Source organism: Equus caballus, chromosome 4 (genome assembly GCF_041296265.1).
Source record: "Equus caballus isolate H_3958 breed thoroughbred chromosome 4, TB-T2T, whole genome shotgun sequence".
NCBI classification, from domain to species: Eukaryota; Metazoa; Chordata; class Mammalia; order Perissodactyla; family Equidae; genus Equus; species Equus caballus.
This window is the reverse complement of record NC_091687.1, coordinates 24,372,698-24,395,572: the sequence shown is the minus strand read 5'-3', so window position 1 is coordinate 24,395,572 and position 22,875 is coordinate 24,372,698. Positions and strand designations below refer to the sequence as shown.

Genomic DNA, 22,875 nt, shown 5'->3' with positions numbered 1-22,875 from the left:
GGGCAACTGCAAGCAGAATTAGGTTAATTATTCAAGTAATTTTATTCCTGGCAGAAATCTCTATATATCAAGTAACATCTGACAGAATGGTCCAAATTTATTCTGGGGAAGAAAAGGGTTTTTCTTTTTCACATTGCAAAGGAGAGATGCAGTAAGTTACTGACGCCCAAAAGAGCAAACACAGAGGTAAAAGGGTTGTTCAGAAAACCTCCTGCTGGGCGCATTCCCCTGCATTGGCTATCACCTGCGTAGGTTACTGTGCTCTGCGGCTGATGAAGAATTCTACTTTGATCTCAAGGGTTCTGTAATTAGTTCAAACTAATCCCAAATTCTGACCTATGACAGGTTTTATCTTTAATGCTAGAGCTGCTTTGGGTTTTATCTCTCTGCTTTTTACATTTTTTTGGCTATTTTAAAGGGAAAGTTAGAAAGAACAAAAAAGATATTATTTCCTGCTCTAGTATTTCCTGGAAGCCCACTATAAATTTTATTTGTTAAGAAATAATAACCTGATTCAGGATGGCTTGGGAGTGTACTTATGTTCAGCATACAGTGTCACAGAGTAAATCAAACTGAAGTTGAGTCCCAGTTTGAAGTGAGGACCTCTCAAGTCACACTATCCTAACTTTCAGATGGTGTTAGGCTCATATACAGGCGGTTGAAGGGAGAAGGAGGTTTTGCTAATGTTACTGATCATTTCCAATCCATGAAGAAACTTACTTTTCTGTATCTTGACTGCCAAAAAACTGACCAAAAGCTCAAAATTTGCAATCTCTATAATAGAGACTGAAGGATATCGCCTTGAGGTGGAGAAGAAAGTGTTAATTCAACAAATTATTGTCAAGTACCTGTTTTGTGACAGTAATTCTGCCAGATGCCAGTTACTTAAATGAAAGAAACATATTTATCTCCTTCAAGGGGCTGAGAGACTGGTGAGGGAGACACTTAAAAGGATTATTACAATATAGTCTGTGTTATTACAATACAGCTTAGTGGGAGCAATGATAAACATGTACACATAATAGGAGGCTATCTACTCTGCTGTAGAGTAGTCTAGTAGTCAAGTAATTAGACATGGAGAAAATCAATTATTTAATTACTGTAACTCTGTATAGATTTAGAAAGAAAATAATAGACTTAACTTCAAAAATTTCATATACTACCAAAAGCCTCATGGGACTATGGAATACAACCCTACACAGTCTACACCTCGGGAGAAGGTCCTGAGAGAAGTGATATTTTTGTTGAGTTTAAAGTAGGAGTTGGCTGGAGAAGTGAGGGGGAAAATGGTCAGAGGGGAAAGATTAAAAAAATGTGAAGTGGTTAGAAATAGTGTGGCAAGTTGGGGACCACAAGCAGTTCTGTGTTGCTGGCTCACAAAATGAAAGGCATAGGTGGCAATGACAGGCAGGAAAGGGGTAGCAGTGAGAGCCCTGGATGCTCTGGTGAAGCTTGGACTCTCTTCTGTAGGCAATGGCATGGCATAAAAGGTTCTGAGCCAGTCACATTTTCATTTTAAGGTGAGTTCTCAGACACCAATGTGAAGAGCAGACTTAAATGGGACAAGACTTGAGACCTAGAGATTACTTTGGAAGCTGCTGAATTGTCTAGGACTATATATATATGAATCAATATGTAATGGAGCCTACTTATTTTGGATACTTGTTGTTTAGAAACCACTGCAGAGAAGGGGTGAATGCTCTGTCTTCCTTATGTGTCAGTAAGGAGGTGAAAGCACTCTGACGCTAGGATTTAGATAGATTATCCATCTGCGAGCTGGTGGATCCTGACACCCAGAACGATGTTAGGACTTCAGGAGGAAAAAAAGGCTTTGAGCCAGATACCAAATTTTCCATAAATGCAGCAGAATTACTAGGAATTTGATAAATTGTAGAGGTAAAGAGGGGTGAAAATGTTGGTCATGAGGGTCAAGATTCTCAAAGGAGCAGAAATGTCTATGAGAATGGGCAATAAATGACCTGAAGGTGACACTGAGGATAAAGAAGAAGGTTGACCTCATTTTTTGGCTCTGAGTATGGGAGGCATAACCTCTACTTAAGTTGGCTGCTAGGGACTCATTGTCCTTGGAGAGAGGTGGGTTTCAGTTAAGGCCAGAGTATGTCAGTTACACAAAGAGTTTTATGATGCAGAGGAGTTTGTTTACCACAATTGTGCTTCTAGAGGGAATAGTGAAAATTTCTAATTGCCTGTTTAACAAACTTTCTCTCCATCTTTACATTCTTGAGAGTAGAGATATGAATTTTTATTGTATTCCCACTGCTGAATAGAGTTCCAGACACATAGTAGGCAGTGAGTGAACATTTGCAGGATGAATGAATGGGTGAATCTATGAATTAAAAGAAATAAGGAGATGAGACTACAGGATAGAAGAGATGTCTACAGGCTTACATTAAGAAAGGAGATCAGAAATGTGAAGCATGGTGGAGATTAATTGGGTCAATATTTTAAACAGAATTAATTTAGAACTGCTTTGGTGTGAGTAAGGAGGAGGTCCATGGAAGGAGACTTTCTCTGCAGGTGCTGAGGCACAGGCAGAGTTCTTGTTGGTTGACAATCCCCAGCTTTCCTTGAAAGCAAGAAGAATCCCAGGGTTCCAGCTTCAGTCTCTGTTCTCATAGTCATAGTGGGGAAGGGCCGGCCAGTAAATAGGGACTTGGAGCAAAGATGAATCACAAACCACATCCCAGACAAAGGGAGGCTGGGGATCTACAAACACAATGTAGGGCACCAAGTCCAAAGGAGGATAGACTGAAAAAGGAATTTTAAGTAAAGGAAAGCAAAATTGGAATCAGTGGTTTGGGGAGCCAGGAGAGTCTCTCTTGACTAGCACCCCTTTTCTAGAGGTCTATGACAATGACTGTAGATGAGGACAGAGTTATTAAAGATGCTGAGCAAGTTCAGACACAGGACAAGTGTATCTGCAATTGTTGGTCCCCTCATAACATCCCTTTCCCAGTAGATTGAGTCCTAGGTCTGGGATTCACATTGTCAGAGTCCATAATCTCTAGAAAACAATACTCTACTCTCTACTATCTTCTGATACTACAGTAAAAATGTGTTGCAGGAAAGGAGGAAGGCTACTAAAGTTAGACAAGGCCCCGGAAGTGTGAGATTCTCATTGAAGAGCCCCCAGAAGTTGTCGTCCAATTTTGGGCATGAGCAGGCATTATGTTAATTACTCAAGAAGATCCAGATGGCATGTCTGAGGACCTGAGGCCAATCAGCAGAATGCCTCTGCTGCTCCTTTTCCAGGAAAACATATAAGGAAACCACACTGGGTTGACTGTAATTGGCGGTGCTAGACTTTTTTTGAGTAGGAGAGCTGAAACCAGAGCTGGTGGAGAATGAAGTGTTCTTGGTAGGTGAATTAGTGTGCTGTATTTGAATTATGATGTGGCAAGATAGATGGAGAAAGGGCAACACAGGTATTCTTTAGATCCCTGAGTGATAAACTCCACTGGATTTGGGGCAGAGAGATATTAAGTGACCTTGACCAGAGGAAAAATGAGGGTGCTGGTTAGGAAATAGGTATACAGAGGCAGAAGTTCTTGTTGGTAAGTGGTTCAGAAAAGACTGAAGAAATTAATAGGAAGTAGGTGAAATGGTTCAGTGGCCAAACACTCACCTTGGCAAAGAATTCCATCACTACTACTATCAGAAGAGTCATGGTCATACAAGGTGAGTAGATTGAAGACAAAATTAGAGTAGTTATTTCACAGGAGACTATAGAAAATGGCAAAATCCAGGACAAAAGCTAGATCCTTACAATTAATCAAAGGGTTCTTTTGAATCTTTTGCCTCAGAATAATGGAAAACAACATATGGAAACAAAATTGTTTTTAAAAAAAGCATGCAAAAACAGAAAATAAGTTTGAATGTTAAGATACATCTTATATCTTCAATTACTTAAATCTATTTGGTCAGCAGTGTTTATGTACTAGGTGGAACTAGGCAGAGGCATGATAGAATGTGTTAAGGATTAGAGTTAAGGCACTCTTGCCTCCATATTGGTATACTAATTTTTTTTTTTTGCTGAGGAAGATTTGCCCTGAGCTAACATCTGTTGCCAATCTTCCTTTTTTTGCTTGAGGAAGATTCACCCTGAGCTAACACCTATGCCACTCTTCCTCTATTTTGTATGTGGGTAGCTGCCAGAGCACGGCCACCAATGAATAGTGTAGGTCCACAGCCAGGAACTAACCCCTGGCCGCCGAAGTGGAGTGTGCTGAACTTAACCACTAGGCCACAAGGCTGACTGCTGGTATACTTTTTAGTGGGCTGAGTTTATTGGAAATATTTCCTTCCTTCCTTCTTATTTAACTTCCACCTTTCCAACTTATGCAATTATTTCCATACTTGATTCATAGCTAAAAACTTTATTTATTTCATTACTTTTACCTCCAATTATTTTTCTTTTATCTGGGTTATCTCCCAACTAAGTTGCCTGACACATAAACATCAATACCATTTTATCTTGCCCACCAAAAATGTTTTGTGGAAGTGGTGAACGTGTTCAACCAGATAGAGCCTAATTAAGAACGTAAAACATCGTCTCCCCATTTGTCCTATGTTATCATAATTTAATTCAAGCCATTTCACATTTTATGAGCTATGCTTACACAACATGTAAGAGTCTACTTGGCCTAACTCCTCCTATGAAAGAAATTCAAGAAAAATTTTTTGAGGTCAGCAACTCCTCTTGCCTTTCAGTTCTTAAATCAAAGTCTGAGTAAAGTTCAGGACTGCAGTCACTATAATTCAAATTCATAATTCAAAGGGAGTGAACTAAGTTCAGAGTTCAAAGAATGACTGAGGAAATATTCTAGATCCTATAGATTTCAGATTCCTGGCCATAAATTAAAAACTTTTCAGACTTCTATCCCAAGGTGCCAACTTCTGCCCTTGCAATTGTGAGAAAAAGGCAGGGGCCTTGGAAAAGTTCTCTTTTAAAAACATCCCCTCAACAACTCACACTAACTCAGGAATTCACTGAAGGGTAGATATTTTTTAAATGTTATTATCTTGCCAGTAAGTTTAACCCTGTCAGATATTACCACCTCAATGTGAATTAATCAATTAGAAATATGTACGAGCTTTCTTTCTGCCTAACAACTGGTTGAGATCCATGAAATCAGAGAAGAGGAGCCTCTGTGGCACCCCAAGAGGACAGACATGGGTGATGGAAGGTTGAGGCCATGGAAGGGCAGCATTCAGCTCCTGAGGGGGAGGGTGAGAGTGATGGGGAAGTGGGAGAAGTGTGCAGAAAGCTGGGGGAGGGGAATGTAATTTTCTATAGTTTGCAATCCTGCTCCAAGGGCCCAGTTGGTCACATATCATAGGACAGGTGTGACCTAATATGAGTTTGTCATTTTTCTATTGGTATAGTCCCACAATACATCTTTTTGTTGTAGTTGTTTTTTTGGTGAGGAAGATTCACCCTGAGCTAACATCTTTGCCAATCTCTCCTCTATTTTGTATGTGGGATGCCTCCACAGCATGGCTGATGAGTGGAGTACGTCCATGCCTGGGATCTGAACCTGTGAATCCAGGCCACAGAAGTGGAGCATGTGGAACTTTAACCATTTGGCCACAGGACTGGCCCCCACAATCCATTGTTCAAAAACCTATGAGAGAACAAAGCTGAATTATCAAAAGCTAAAATGGCATTGAACCTGTCAGTGTCCAATGGTCTCAGTGTTCTGCCTGGCTTGTGAAGTATTCTCAAACTCTCTCCCATGAATCTATGACTTTACATGGGACTAGGGACACTGCACATCAGCCTTCATCCTGCTGGCAAGAGGACCCCAGGCAAAAATTCAAAATACTGGAACACTGCCCTTACTACTTCTGTATTCCTGATACTTCCCTCCCTCGCCACTCGGGCAAGCTAGGCAGCTTTTGGCCTAGTACCTTCCTGTGTTTTGACCTACATTTCAGTAGTTAGTATCAACCTGGATCAGATGCAAAAGCACGTCCTGCCTGGTACCATGTTGTTCATCCAGGGCTGGCCATCCATTTGTTAGCAATCATCTGATTGGCTATTCCCTGAAGCTCGGTTCTTGCCCTGGCCACCCTTGGAAAGGACATACAAACCTAGGTGAGGTAAACCATCCAGATCCTTTCTGGGCAAATATCTCACTCATTCATTCATTCATTTTGAAAACTCTAATTGAACACCAGCTTTATGCCAAGGCTGAGGGATAGAAAGATACACAGACAGTGGTCTCTATCTTGGAAGGTATCACAGCCTTTTATAAAGGCAGCGAAGATTGTAGTGACAATAACCCATATTTAGTTAGTCACTGCAATCTGATGATTCTGGAGGAGGCAGCTGGCATCTTTCCTGATGCTCCCGCACAGATGTTGAGGGCGGGGGATGGTGTGCTGATTAAGGCAAGGAAGTTAATAGAAAGGGAAGACTGCATATTCCAACATTGCTGTAAACTCCACCTACAGTTCTCAAGACACCATGTAGAAATAGTAAAAGGCAGCCATCTACTTCTGTTGGGAGAAGGGGAGTAGAATTGCAGCTTATTTTAATAATCAGTGTTGGAAAATGGAAAAATAGAGGTTTTTGAATGCCACTGTGGCTTGCATAATTCTGAAAAAACAAAACAAAAAGTTTTGGGACAGTGTTCTGGCATGTTTCCTTAATAACAGTCTTGTTTATGAAGAGTATTTGAGATAAGGCCTAGAGCCTAGAGCAAATAAAAGGAGGAATAAACCTAATTACCTGCATGACTACTAAAACTAGTTTGTATGATGACATTGGCCAAATATATACCCTAATACTACAACACTGCTTCTATAGGAAAATTTAATTTTACCTCTATCAGTTCAAGTACAGGACTTTTTCCAGATGTGTCAATGTAAGGTAATACACTCAGGTACTCAGGCCAGGTAGCTTCATTGAGACAGAACTCTGCGAAGGACACAGCTTCCTTGGTTCTGCCATCCATGGACACTGGGGAGTACCATGTCCAGATGCCACTGACAATGAAAAAAACTTAACATTGGTGCTCAGCACATGTCTAATTGGGCAGAGTAATACATTCGTGTCCTTTGAAATGGCTATTGTCTTTGTCCAGTGCTTTTCTAGAGGAGAAGGCTGAGTTCTGCTTGGGAAAGAACAGAGAAGGGTGGAAACTCCCGAGGGGACCAGAGCCACCTTCTCAGAGGCAGATCAGTGACCAGTTGTTGTTACTTGAGCTCATCCCTTGGAGGATTCACTACAATGGCCTACCAAAGTATTTCTGTCAAATACATAATAACTGTCTTGAAAGGCTTCTGATAATCACACTAAACAAGCCTTTTGCAGCTTTCCAGTCATGCATTATTCCTCACTAATGGCTTATTGACTCAAAGGGATGGCATCACAAGCTACTTAATGCAATACTGATGTGAAAAGTAATTTTCTGTTTGGAGAAAAAGCTGAAAACAGATCCTTGAGTTTCTCAGGGAGTCTTGGGTTATACCATTAAGTAACCTCCTTTCTCTAGTAAAGAGAAGTAGCTCTGGGAATTACTGTTTAATCATGTTATACCCAGATTATTTACACAATGATGTAAACACTGAATTTATATGGTGCACTTAACATTTTTCAATATTTTATTATTTCAAGAACATGTTGCCTTGTATATAGCAGAATATCCATAAGCATTTGCATATTAATTGATTATTGAATCAAATTCTTAATTTACATTTTAAAAAGAAACATCCAAGAAGTAGGTTTGCCACTGCTTTAAAAGATATAAATCAGTGTTTCTACGGCCGTGGAAAATTATAATAAAGGTTTTTGTTGTTAGTGTCGTGGAGTCAATTCTGACTCCTAGTGACACTGTGTATAGCAGAGTGGAATCCTGCCTGTCTTTTTGCACCATCCTCTCACCATTCCATGCTATATCACACAATGCTTGGCTGCTATTCATAGGGTTTTCTTGGGCAGTTTTTTCAGAAATGGGTTGCCAGTTCCTTCTTCCTAGTCTGTCTTAGTCTGGACACTCTGCTGAAAGATGACCCTGCTGGTATATGAAACACCAGTGGCATAACTTTCAGCCTCACAGCAACATAGTTGCTACAGTATGACAACTGGGCCATGGCGGTGAGAGCACCAGATTTTAACCACTAGACCACCATAATAAAGGTGCTAGAAAATGTACTATAACATCTGTAGAGGGTATGTAGAAGGAAATGCCCCTTACAATCAAAATCTCAAAAATATCAATGCAAGGTGGAGACGGCATGACTAAACAAAGCTAACGAAGAAAAGGTATGGAGGCCAGTCAATCATACACTGACCTGCTGTGCGCACCACTGTTGGGGAACATGATTCACTCATATGACAGAGTACTGACAAAATTATTATTGTTGATGTTACTCTCATCTTTATCCACAAAACACACATCAGAGTCTATTAACAAATGGACAAATCGAACAGGGATATCCTAATTAGTACTTTTCAGTGCTTACACAGAATTGAGGAAGGACAAGTGGCTTCAAATACAACAGAAAATATTCCATTCAATAAAAGTATCTTGAGAAAAATATTAGAGCATCGCTTTCCTGGTTTAGAATATCTTCAAGAAGAAAATTCACATCCATCTGTGACGGTTTGAAAAGAAGAGTCAGCTGGAGGAGGAAAAGAGGTTAAAGGAGTTAATCTCTTCGGGTTCCTCTGGTATTAAAATGACCCTAGTTCTTTTTTAATTGGATTTTTATTAGCGTAGCTTTCAGTGGTAACACACACCTTCCCAAGTTGTGAATAAGCACTCATACAGTAAATATCTTACTCTGCAAAGCGCTGACTCTGGTCCTTGAGAGCAGGAACACTGCCTTAATAGGTGCCCAATAGGTGTCCTGTGAATATAAACTTAGAGGCTTAGGACAGGGTCTTTTCAAAGACCTTGAAACATGGAAATTGTTTACAAAATGCAGTGTCTTTGTATATGCACATTTTCAGGGGAGAGGATCAGTCTCAAAGATGACTCTAAACCCACTGCTTTAGGGAATTTTGTCAGAAACATTGTGTTCTAACTGTTTGATGGTTTCCCAAACATCATTAGCTCTTAAACCTGTATGTCTTTGCTGAGGTTGGAAGAACTTCCTAGAACCCTCCATTGTGACCTTTCCCATAAAATATACTCCAGCACCACAAGATAGATGAAAGACTCTCTCTTCTACGCTCATGCAGCATTGTGCTCATTCAGCTATCACAGGATTTACCCATTTTGTGGTGGGATTCATGCATGCTGGGTTCCTGAACAGTTCATAAGCTTCCCTGGCAGGTCCAGCCTCTTATTCCTCTCTTGTGCCCCAGCATTTGGTATAGTTTCTGTAATCGTGGCCAAATAATACAGATCAAATTGAATTGATCCAACTACTCTCCTCTTCCCTCACTTCTTCCACACACAAAACACCTTGATTTCTGATCAACTTGTCACATTCAGGACAAATTCTGGAATTCCCTGTATTTCTTTAAGTTCTTCACACAGTAATTTTTCCTCAGGCTCCCTAGTCTACTACTTAGCGTAATTTTAAGAAAATACAGAAATGGTACAGGATTAAAATGGCCACTAATCTCATATTATCACAAAAGTCAGCTTTGTGTTTACAGTCTGCTTTTCTCTCTCTCGATTATTTGGCATAACTGACTGACCAAATAAAGCACTTTGGAGTATGAAATGAAACTAGAGGTTAACACTGTAATACATTAACGTTAATGGGACAGAAGTCAGAAGATGAGGACTCTGCCAATGTTTGATACTTTATTAGTATGTAGAAACTAATTAAACTGATTGCATTATTAGCATGGCTCATTATTTCTATGTGCTTTACTCTGACAGAGAGGGTGTCAAGTATAAAGTCTGATCTTAAATGGAGGCTTGCAATGACATTTACTTTCCTGAGCTGCAGAGCCAAATTAAAGTTTATGTTAGTTCTCCCTTGAAGCCAAAAGAAATATAGGTTTGAGTCAAAATTGCCTTATGATTCTCATATGAGGAGCCCAGGCTGAGTTCATCAAGTCAAGGCGTGTCCCGGGGGCACTGTTCTTAAATATGGAAAACTATCTCCTTATCCAGAGTCAGGCTTCAGCCACAATGAGATTATACTGAGCATCGTAAAAGGAAGAATGGGGCTCTGGTATCTTCAAATGAGAATATCCATCTATAGTACTGCAGTTTTTTTAGTGCCTGGATGTTTGTTTCTATAAAAATAATGGAGAAACTGAGAGGGGGCAATAAACTAAGATGAGTTTAAAAATATCAGTTAGGGAAACTACCAGATAACTTGGGCCTCAGAAAATTAAGGGAGAGTCAGGCATGAAATCAAGGCCCTAAGGAACTTAGTTTCAGGAAAGAACCCAGGAATCTTTCTCAGGAGTTGTAACCACTGGGACCTGGCCAAGAATCAATCTGGCACTAAAAGTCAACTGAAGAAGTGACTCACTTGGCAGAGGGAGAACCGCTGTGTGAGACAGCATGCACACCATGAGTGCCTTTGGCCCCAAAGAGAAGTGCATGCATCCTCACATCACTTAGCGACAGCACTGGGGGCCTCCCAGGGGAAATGCTTCAGAGGAAAACTGCAAGAAGAATTTTGAAGTGAAGTTGAGAGGACATAGACAATGCATTGAACACAAAAAAACACATGAAGCCAGAGAACAGCAATATTTGCCTTCTCTCAGGTCAGATCACATCCCATGTTACAGTGGTCGTTCTCATTTAAGGGTTTTAAAAATCAACTTAAAAAAAAATCAACTTCAATCCCTTTTTAGGGTAACGTGACATTTGAGATGTAGAATATATGGGTTATTGAACTCAATTCAAGATTGTTTTAGAAAGTTTCTACTCTGAAGACTTCTTGATTGACAAGTTTTGGAATAAAGTTCATGTGGGGTGTATTTAAGGATTTATCAGAAACGTGATATTTTGAGATTGTTAGAAGGCAACTCTCTCCCACTCCTTGATAATAAGAGATAGGGAAATGCCTACAACAAAATGGGTGGGAATCCTCAGGACCTCTCAATCCCTGGAATCCATCCCAATGCTACTTTTACTATTGTTGCTAGCTCTATTTCTCCTGGCCCTACAGAATAAAACCATCTCTTTTTTGCCTGTGACTGCTTTCGACATTGTTAAAGATGCTTGTCAGGGTCTCTGAGCTTTCTCTTCTTCAATAAAAATACCCGTTGTAATTTCAGTATGTCCTCAAAAGATTCTGAGTCCTTCAATTGTCAAGGCTGCTTTTTTCCTGAATATGCTAGTTTATCAAGATATATTAGGCTCAGAATTTCATACAATATTCCTCAATAAATAAACATGAAAAGCATCAAAAAGCTGGTCTGACATCTGCAGAGAAGAGCAGAACCACTGTGTGGTATCTCTACTACTAGTCTGTGATGGGCTAACAGTTAGAGTCATGTGATTGATGCTCATGTGTTTTCTATTAAGTAAAAATCTAATTCATAATCACCAAAAATTGGAAGCAACAAAAATGTCCTCCAATAGGTGAACATTGTGAACAAACTGTGGTACATTCCTACAATGGAGTATTATTCGGCAATTAAAAAAATGAGCTATCAAGCCACGAAAAGACATGGAGGAACCTTAAATGCAAATGCTAAGTAAAAGAAGCCCATCCAAAAAGACTCCACACTATACAATTCTGGCTATATGCCATTCTAAAAAAGGTAAAACTATAGAAACAGTAACAAGATCGGTGGTTGCCAGAGATTGGGTGGAAAGAGGGCTCAACAGGTGAAGTACAGGGGTTTTTAGGGCAGTGAAACTATTGTGTGTGATACTATGATGGTGTATACATGACATAATGCAGTTGTCAAAACCATAGAACTATACAACACAAAGAGTGAACCCTAATGTAAACTATAGATGTTACTTAATAATAATGTACCAATCTTCGTTTATTGATTGTAACCAATTCTAGATGTTAACAATAAGAAAACATCAAAAAACCCCAAAAAACCAATCCTCAAACAAAACCTAATGTACTTATCTTTTTTTATTAGAAAGGAAATTTAATTATCAATTTTCAAGCATCGTTTTCACATCCATGTTTTTAATTTTAATTTTTTAAAATTTTTAATTATTTTTATTTTTTTATTGCAGTAACATTGGTTATAACATTATATAGCTTTCAGATGTACATCATAATATATTTTGAATTCTGTGTAGATTACATCATGTTTACCACCCGAAAACTAATTTTTTTTTTTTAAGATTTTATTTTTTCCTTTTTCTCCCCAAAGCCCCCCAGTACATAGTTGTATATTCTTTGTTGTGGGTCCTTCTAGTTGTGGCATGAGGGACGCTGCCTCAGCGTGGTTTAATGAGCAGTGCCATGTCCGCGCCCAGGATTCGAACCAACGAAACACTGGGCCGCCTGCAGCGGAGCGCGCGAACTTAACCACTCGGCCACGGGGCCAGCCCCCGAAAACTAATTATAGTCCATCCCCTCACATGTGAACCTAATCACCCCTTTTGCCCTCCCCCCTCCCCCTTCCCCTATGGTAACCACCAATCCAATCTCTGTTGCTATGTGTTTGTTTGTCATTGTTTTTATCTTCTACTTATGAGTGAGATCATATGGTATTTGACTTTCTCCCTCTGACTTATTTCACTTACCATAATACCCTCAAGGTTCATCCATGTTGTCACAAATTGCTGGATTTCATAATTTCTTATGGCTGAGTAGTATTCCATTATGTATATATACCACATCTTCTTGATCCATTCGTCCCTTGATGGGCACCTAGGTTGCTTCCAAGTCTTCGTTACTGTGAATAACACTTCAATGAACATAAGGGTGCACGTATCTTTATGCATTTGTGTTTTCAAGTTCTTTGGATAAATACCCAGCAGTGGAATAGCTGGATCATATGGTAGCTCTATTCTTAATTTTCTGAGGACACTCCATACTGCTTTCCATAGTGGTTGCACCAGTTTGTACTCCCACCAGCAGTGTACAAGGGTTCCCTTCTCTCCACATCCTCTCCAACACTTGTTTCCTGTCTCGTTAACTATAGCCATTCTGACCAGAGTGAGGTGATACCTCATTGTAGTTTTCACTTGCATTTCCCTGATAGCTAATGATGTTGAACATCTTTACATATGCCTGTTGGCCATCCGTGTATCTTCTTTGGAGAAATCTCTGTCCAGATCTTTTGCCCATTTTTTAATTGGGTTGTTGGTTTTTTGTTGTTGCTGTTCCTAACATACTTTTCATAATCTCTTCTGCAGTGTCACTTAATCCCAATATCCTGTTTTTCTATCAGCTTTTGGATCCAAGGGTAGGCTTTTTATTTAGTCTCTATTAAACTGCACTGTTCATTCACTAGTCTGATAGCTTCTGACCCTGATGTTATCACCCAACATATGCCCTTTTCTCATATAGGTACACGAGTGTATGCTATCCAGAAATCTAGGGGATATGTTCTTTATTCACCTATTGGCCATAAATAACAGTGAATTAAACAATTTATTCAACAACTATTTGTTAAGTAACTGGTATGTACAGGTATTATTATGGGTATCAGTAAATGAAATGGACAATAACCTCTGTGGAATTTATATTATTGTGTGTAGGGAGACAGACAATAAGCATAACATCATAAATGAATTACAAAATAGCTTAGAAAATGCTAAATACTATGGGGAAAAAATAGAATGCCCTGAATTTGAGATTGGAAGGAATATGGCAGATTTGATTTAGTGTAAAAAGACTAGTCTGTGATGGGCACATGCAGAGCAAGTAGCCAGTGGTGAGAGATGAGGCTGCAGGGATAGCAGGGGCCCAGATCATGCTGGACTGTGCAGGCTGAGGGGAGGCTTTGAACTTTGTGACCCACTTTCCCTCAAAGCAGAAAGCCATTTCATTGTTTCGAATAACAGAGATGAAATGAGCCTTTTGAAAAGAGAATTGACAGGAGGAAGGTAAGAGGAGTTGTGGTGAGGCAAGAACTGACAGTCCAGAAGGGCCACATGGTGGCTTAGAGCAGAAGAGTGGCAGAGAAGGGGAAAGCAGTGGGGCACTATGAGGAAGAACCGACATTAGGGATAACTCCTGGTTTCTGACTTGAACAATTAGGCAGATGGGTGGAACACTCAGCGAGACAGGAAACCCTGAACTAGGAGAAGTAGTCTGGGGCAAGCCTATTGTGTGTGAGGTGCCTCTATGACATCCACAGACTGTGGAAATGACACGTAGGTAGTTAAATCTATGGATTTGCAAATCAGACATGAGGAAGTACAGTCACATACGTTCATTCAACAAGATACGAATTTCAGTCTTTTTTTTTTTTACATGCCTATAGGACTATCACAAAGCCATGTTAGAGCAGATAAGGAATAGGGTTTTGTGCCACACAGACCTGAGTTGGAATCCTGCTTCCACCACCAGTGAAGTTTTCTTGAGAAGTTTATTTAACTTCTCTGAGCTTTAGCTCCCTCTTCTGTAAGTTGAGGCCATTACTTCTCTGAAGGATTTTTGTCAGGCTTGAAAAAGATAATGTATAAAAACTCCAGCAGATTGGTTTTTTGGAGACAGGAATCCTCAAGTCTCTCTCACCGTCTCTGTCCCTCCCCCCCTTCTCTATTTTTCCTTCTACAATTTCCTATTCTAACTAAGATAACTTTCAAAAAAGGAAATTTGTTCTCACATAACTTGTTCCTAGTGTACCTATATGATCTAGTTGATGACTGACATGTCTCTAAGAATCTGTTCAAGAATTTTTTAACATTGACTATAAGAACGTTGTAGATTTAAGAATGCATCATGTTTTCTTTGGTCAAGCCTTTACCCACATCTGACAGCTCCCATCTGCTACTATCCTTACACAAAATCTAAATGCTCAATAATAGCAATTTGTCATAATGTAAATCAGAGTCACTTGATTTCAATCTAGCTGCACTAGGCAGTTGGGAATTGGCAACTCAGCTTTGATGGAAAGACAAGAAAGTGAGAAAAGTGAAACATTGATGGTACTATTGTGAAATGGATGATCATTTTGCTCAGCCGGGATGATAAAGAGTGACTGAGAAACTAGGATAATACTTCCAATGATACAAAGAGCAGTGTTACTTGGAATAAAAGAGAAGGCAAAGAGAAACAATGCTGCACTCAGTGGGATTTGAGTTTATTACTTCAGAGGTGAGATAATCACAGTGCTGGCTTGGCTTAGGGCGTGACCAAGAGAAGAAACTGCCTAAGTGGAACAGAGGTGAAGATTGTCAGGATATAAAAGAAGAATATTTTAAGAAAACTTATAATAAAAGATGAGTATCTCTACCAGCTACCAAAACATACTATAAAATATCATGCTTACAGCAAAGAAATATGGATGAAAAACAGAGAAACATGAGTGAAAAAGCATGGAGAGCCCAGAAATTGACAAAGTTAGTGTGGGATTATGAAACAATGCTGGACAGTGAGTAGGAAACAGCAAAAACTTAATACATGATATTGGATTCAAATTAGACAGTGTTGTAGAAAAACTAAATATATAACTGTATTCAAATAATCTCCAAATACATCAAAGAATATTAGGGAAATCATAGATGAGCTAGGAAGAAGGAAGAATTTGTTAGAACTTTAAAGTGATAATAACATTCTAAGAATTGAAGCAATATAAGATAGAAAAAAATAACAGATACAATTGCATAAAAATGTAAAATTTTTGTAAGCAAACAAAGGGTTAAAATAAAAATGCAACAGAAAATTGGTAACACATACAAATAGAATGCACACATATAATAAAGCAAATAATATAAACTGGTATAGCCCTAAGGGAAAGTTAAGTGGCTGTGAAAATATTCATATAATTTGGACCAGTATTCTAACACCTAGAAATTGATCCTAAGGAAATAGTTGAAAGGAGAAAAAGCTAGGTACATGGAAGTACTAAATTGCATGATTATCTGTAACTGTAAAATAATAAAACCAAACCACATATCTAACAAGAAGGGAATGGTTAAGGAAATTAGGACAGAGTAGCTTAATGACATATTTAGCTATTAAAATTGTAATTTGGAATATAATGTAATAACATGAAAAGTATTTTAAGTAATATTTGAAGGCTATGGTTACAATTATTTATATGGTTATGAACAAACACTAAAATAGTACACTGAAAACTTACCGCAATTCTTTTAGTGAGTTAGGATTATGGGTGATTTTATTTTTTAATTTCATTTAAAAGCTTAAAGTATTGTATGGAAAATTCAAACAGAAGACATGTACTAGGAAGGAAATGTGAGGAAGGACTCCAGGCCTTGCTGAAACCAGATGGTAGGTCACCCAGTCTAAAAGCACAGACTACAAGAGTTCTAGGTTGGGTCTGAGGCCACAAGACCATTTCCTTAACACCTTAGTTTCCTAACCAACACTAGAGTTAATTTGTATTACTCATAGGAAGTAGGTTTACTTAGATGATAGACTTAATTACACCAGATGTGTCTCCTTCTTTATGCATTCCCCCTCCTAGTAACTACATGCCACCAGCATTTTACAGGGAATGATAATTTAGTCAACTCTAAGCCTCTTAAATGCATGAAAACTGACCTTTTCAAAGTTTTGGCTTTGTTTTTAAACTTCCTGAATCTTCCCAAAGCAAAATGGACCCATGAGGACCAACTCTATCAGTACGTCACTTTCTCTGACACCAGACAGAGCAAGATTTCTGTGTTCGTGTTCTTCATTTAAATCTGCTTCCTCCACCACACAATTTGTGGATCTTTTTGATGACGAATCATGAAAAAAGCGAGAAATGAGGAGAAACTAGACTGGAGTAGAAGGAGAAACTGTAGGGAAAACTATGAGAGGCTATTGGTCTATAACAACGCATTGGAATGAGAAGAGGAAGAGGGGATAGGGGTTTGAGGGATGCTTCGGGGGTGATGCGGCTGTCACCAGAGAGCAGCTCTAGGGTGCAAAGGAACTGGGGACAGAAGGAAGGGACTTTGGAGAAGTGCTGCTATGGGTTTTGAATCTACCTCTTAATGTCCTTTGCAAGATGCATGCATTGATTGGAATGCCTTTTTAATTAGTTTAGTGGCTGAACTGTACTTTTATATAAGAGCTATTAATTTCAGAAAAGGAGACACACAAGGCGTAAGAATTTGAGTGCCTCTCTCCTCCTCAATGGATAAATACTGGAACATCCTAATGCCACTCTGGAGAAGAGGCCTAGGCTGTCTAGTGCCTCTCATCCTGAGAGGATAAAGTTCTTAAGAGCAGGCTCTGTTGAATGGCTCAAGGGAATTTGAGTTGAAGTTTCCCTCTGCTGGATGTTTCTGCCAAAGAAAGAAAGTGAAAGCAGACTCTTCAATATCAGAGTTAAATGATAGAAGATGCCACTAGAACATTATGTCCATATAGAGAAAGATTGTGCCTCATAGAAATTCCTCTCTGGAGTAAGGCAATGAAAGGTAGATAAAAGGTACTTTTGCCACATTTTCACTCCCAGTTCTCTTAAGGGGTAATATTTAAATATTTATCAACTGCCTAGGGCATAGACACCAATCATTAAAACTAAACAGATATTAACCTTCAGTTGCTGGAAGGAGGAAATGAGGAGGCTAGGGTGACAGAGGCACTGCAAAGGGGTGAGTTTAAAGCAGTGACCATCTACCAACATTTGGAAATATTACAATATTTTAACAAAAGGTATGGCCATATTGGCACTTGCTGATTACCAGCCTTGGTGCTTCCTTTTCTCTCTTCTATTTTTCCCCTTGGTAGCTTCAGCCTCCTTTTGGTTCTTTCTTGGTGCTCTCTAGTTGGATGTGATTCTCTCTTTGTTCATAAGTTACTTCATATGCTTTATATCTTGCGTGAATTTGTATGTGGTGGTGACTGAGATCCTGTAGGTAGACTTGTTAGATGAGAATGAGGCCAAGTGCGCAGTGGTGCAATAACCAATGTGATAGCCTCCATTGCCACATAAACCAAGGTCAGCCCCTGTCATGGGCAGGAAGCCAGAGAGTGTCCATGGTGGCAGAATAGTGTCAATGGGGACATTTCAAATGGGAAGAAGCATTTTATATTAGTGTACAAGTTTAGGTCATCCCTTATAACCACAGCCTACTTGAATCACCAGCAGTGGGTCGTCATCATCAATTCTAGCCCAACAATATTGAGCAAGGAAACCTATCACTCACTTTTTCCAACATGATTCAACCTAGGCAGGAAGCCCAAGTATCAAAGAATATCTCCTTCTGATTTCATACCTGGCCTGGCATGGTTGGCAATGATCTGGATGTGGGCTATAGAGTCAGAAGTCTGGGGTGGAGTGTTGGCTCTCTCACTCACTGCCTGCATGCCTTTTCATTACTTCACCGCTCTGAGTCAACAATCTAAAATAAGAACAGTAATTGTTCCTATTTCACAGGGCTGTTGTGGACAGTAGATGAGTTAGCATTTGTAAGGAACTCAGCATGAGGCCTGGTGCACAGTAAGCACTCAATAAAACAATTATTATTGTTATTTTTCCTTCTTTTCCTCTGTGCAGTTGCTCAGAGTAGCTTGACTCCTTGACTACAACCCTCTTTCTCATTCACAGTCATATCTAAATTTTGCAAATAGCTTAGTTTGTGCTAAGACACTGTTTCTCAGCCTTTTTTTTGACTCACGTATTCTTTTAATAAACATATTATGCCCAACTTTCCAAGAAGACTTTGATATACTCTTTAGTAGGACTTGCCTCTACTTCCCTGTTCCTTTCTCCCATATGTCTCATGATGATAATCAATGCACTATAGCACAGTTTTTTAATGAAAAATTATCACTTATCCAATTTGATTATGCCCACGAAATTCCTAAATTGTTAAACAATCTGTCCACTATTGGCTCTTCTCCTCTAGAAGGAAAATACTAGGGAACACCTCAGCAAATGCATGAGGTTTGGCAAAACTGGGCTTAGAAGAGGGAATTAAGGCTTAAAGTTGTAGGGACTCCAAATTTAGAGGTCTGAAGAGAATTGAGAATCAAAAAGGAGGTCAAGTTTAATAACGCAAAGGGGAGAGACAATGGGGTACTGAACCAAAAAGATGCAAAGCCTGGAACCTCAGATCCAGCCTTATTCCAGGAATAAAGCCTGGAATCTAGATTCAAAAGAGAAAGAAGAGAAAAAAAACAAAAGATTAAGTATAAGCAAGGAGAGACTACCGGGAGCAGGTGCTATTTATTCCCTATGGTTGGCTCTCATATAACCGTCATGGAGTGGTCTATAATTGTGAAGCATCAGGGACCAACTAATAAGAATAATGGTTTGAGGAGAGTTAACCTCCTGATATTCTCAAGCCTAATATTAGATTGTGCAGCTATGATGACATTTCAAAAGATCAGAACAAAAACCACCATTCGAAAAATACACAGTAGCAATTGTTGCAGGCAAAAGTCATCTATAAGTGGTAAAATCAGTGTGTGTGGGGGAATATGATGAGAAACAGGATATTTGCACAGTTCAGTTTATCTCCCCACAAGATATCTAATACAAAAGGGAAAAATAGTAACTGTATAGTGGAGGAACCTGGTGGACACTACCTTAACCAAAAGATCAAAGTTAAAATCAAGAGCACTGGGAAATATAAATATCATATGCCTTCTGATACAATGCATTTAGAAGGCACAAAAGTGATGTTGTTGGAGGAGACTGAGGGGACATGACAACTAAATGCAACTTGTAGTCCTGGACTGGATCTCGAACCAAGAAGAACAACATTAGTGGGACTTCAAATTTGAATAAGGCATATACATATACTAACAGTATTCTGTCAATATAAGTTCTTTGTTTTCATAATTACAGCCATGTGTTGCTTAACGACAAGGATATGTTCTGAGAAATGCATCATTAGGTGATTTAATCATTGTCCTAACATTATGGAATGACTTACACAAACCTAGATGGTGTAGCCTACTACACACCTAGGCTATACACTATAGCCTATTACTCCTAGGCTGCAGGAGCATGTAGGATCAAATCTGTACAGCATGTTACTATTCTGAATATTTCTAGGCAACTGTAACACAATGGTAAGTATTTGTGTATCAAAACATATCTAAAGATAGAAAGGTACAGTAAAAACATGATATAAAAGATTTAAAAAATGGTACACCTGTATAGGGTACTTACCATGAATGGAGCCTGCAGGATTGGAAGTTGCTCTGGGTGAGTCAGTGAGTGAGTAGTGAGTGAAATTGAAAGCCTAGGACACTGCTGTAGACTTTAAAAACACTGTACACTTAGGCTACACTAAACTTATAAAAAAATTTTTCTTTGTTCAATAAATTAACCTTAGTTTACTGTAACTTTTTTACTTTATAAACTTTTTATTTTTTTTAACTTTTTGACTCTTTTGTATAACTTAGCTTAAACACAATGTACAATTGTACAAAAATATTTTCCTTCTTTATGTCCTTATTTTATGAGCTTTTTCTATTTTTAAAATTTTTTATTTCACTTTTTAAAATTTCTTATTAAAAACTAAGACAAAAACACGCACATTAGCCTAGGCCTACACAGGGTCAGAATCATCAATATCACTGTCTTCCACCTCTACATCTTGTCCCAGTGGAAGGTCTTCAGGGGCAATAACACACATGGAGCTGTCATCTCCTATGATAACAATGCCTTCTTCTGGATTATCTCCCAAAGCACCTGCCTGAGGCTCTCCTTTAGGAAATGTCACTCTTTTAAGAAATATGTTCATGGTGGTTTGCTTTGTTTGTTTCTTTTTCTCATCATAGATTTGCTTGTAAACAAATAATGCACCATGAACATTCCTCTCTATTAGTGAAAACTTTTTGGTGTTGAGGTCCACGTTTCCAAACTTTTTAAGGAGCTTCTTGAGGTCTGCAAAATCTGCAAAACCCTTCACTGTGAATTTTCTTGGGGGTTCTTCTTTTTTTCTCCTGCAGTTTGCTTTTCTCTTGCCTCTTCTTCAGCTGTGTTCCAGTTCCAGTTCCAACAACTCCTCATTACTCAATTCCTCAGGAACCAACTCTAGAAGCTCCTCAATGTCATCCTCATCCACACCCAGGTTAAGTTGTTTGCCATCTCAACCACAGCCTTGTTGATTTTTGCAACCTCCTCATCCTTGGCAAATCCTTTGAAGTCATTGATGAACCTCTTGAGTATCTTCTTCCAGATGCTATTCATACATTCCTTGGTGACATCACCCTAAGCCCAAGTGAGGTTCCTGATGCAGTCATAGATGTTAAAATCTTTCCAGAATTGCAGCAGTGTTTTCTCAGTTGCAGCAACAGCCTGGGCAAAGATCCTCCTCAGGTAGTAGGCCTTAAAAGCTGCTATAACTCCTTGATCCATTGGTTGGAGTTGGTGTCTGGAGGGAGAAACACTGCTTTGATATTGGGATGAAGACCACCAAAAAAAGGAGGAGGTCCAGGAGCATTATGAACACTAAGCAAAATTTTGAAAGGTATGTTATTTTCCAAACAGTACTTCTCCATTTTGCTTGCACAGCAATTCAGGAGGGCATCTTGGAAGAGGAGCTGGGTTATCTATGACTTCTCATTGCTCATGTAGTACACAGGCTGTGTGTTTACTGATATCCTTGAAGGCCTGGGATTTTCACTGTGTCAGATCACAAAGGGTTTCAATTTATAGCCTACAACCTTACCCCCAAGCAAGACTGTTTTCCTGTCCTTAAAAGCCTTGAAACCCAGCATTGACTTGGCCTTGTTATGGATGAAAGTCCATTTCCAAAATAGGACGGTTTCATTCATATTGAATATTTGCTCTGGCAAATAATTTTTCTCCACAATCAGCTTATCTAGAGTTTCCAAAAATTTTTCAGCTGCCTTCACAACAGAACTCGCAGACTCACCACTCACTTTCACATTTTGTAATGAATAATGATTCTTGAATCATTTCAACCACCCAGAACTAGCAGGAAATTCAACATTGTAGTAGAGTCCAGCCTTTTCTTTTGACATCATAAACTTTTTGCTTTGGCTGTAATCATCATGGTGCTGAGAGGGATACGCTTCTGTGTCTGGTCTTCAATCCAGGTCATTAACAGTTTCTCCATGTCTGATACAGTCTTGTTGTCTTCAATGAAGCAGATGCTTTAACAGCTTTTTGTCACTTTGCTCTTATTTTTCAAGATCATAGCTATGGTGGAATGGGACATGCCTCACTGGCAAGCAACAAGCATCCCGATTTTCCACATTTGTAGTCCTTAATCACTTTTAATTTCATTTCCAGATAAATCACTCAGTGTGGACTCTTACTGGCTACATTAGCAGTGGATTTAGTACGCTTAGGAGCCACGATGAACAAAGTAGCAAGAGATTAAATCAAGCACAAGAGAAAGGTGATGCAATCAAGAGATGTGGTAAACATGAGATGTAGGAGGCTATTGTTGGTATAACACAGCACACTGTTTTACAGCATATAGTTTTTTTTTTAAATAAGCAGAAAGTGTATACTCTAAAATAACAATGAAAGTATAGGATACTAAATACATAAACCAGTAACATGGTAGTTTATTATCATTATCAATTATTATGTATTGTACATAATTGTACGTGCTATACTTTATATGACTGGCAGTGCGGCAGGTTGTTTACAGCAGCATCACCACAAACACGTGAATAATGTGTTGTGCTACGATGTCACAATGGCTACGACATTTCTAAGTGATAGGAATTTTTCAGTTCCATTATAATCTTATGAGATCACCATTGTATATGTGGTCCATTATTGACCAAAATGTCATTATGCGGTCCTTGATTGCATGGTATGGTTATGTAGGACGTTGAGATTTTGGGAAGCTGAAAGAAGGGTATATGGGAACTCTCTGTAGTATTTTTGCAAAT

At 39.0% G+C, this 22,875-nt stretch overlaps 2 long non-coding RNA genes across 5 annotated transcripts in view; both read right to left on the bottom strand.

Moving 5' to 3' along the window:
- Nucleotides 1-7,011, bottom strand: part of LOC138923725 (uncharacterized) — a 47,930-nt gene extending 40,919 nt beyond the window's left edge. Inside the window, exon 1 of the long non-coding RNA XR_011437771.1 lies at nt 6,849-7,011. This is a non-coding gene — a long non-coding RNA (uncharacterized lncRNA). The remainder of the gene's footprint in view (nt 1-6,848) is intronic.
- A 586-nt stretch (nt 7,012-7,597) lies between these two features.
- The window catches only part of LOC102150338 (uncharacterized), a 47,361-nt gene continuing 32,083 nt past the window's right edge, over nt 7,598-22,875 (bottom strand). For 2 of the 4 annotated variants that reach the window (XR_290111.4, XR_002807375.2), the window contains exons 2-4: nt 10,468-10,603; nt 8,811-8,877; nt 7,598-8,649 (exon numbers count right to left, since the gene is read on the bottom strand). This is a non-coding gene — a long non-coding RNA (uncharacterized lncRNA). Of the gene's footprint in view, nt 8,650-8,810; nt 8,878-10,467; nt 10,604-12,662; nt 12,815-14,407; nt 17,115-22,875 lie in introns of those variants that run through there. The other 2 variants (XR_001380523.3, XR_011437769.1) reach the window with 2 other exon arrangements.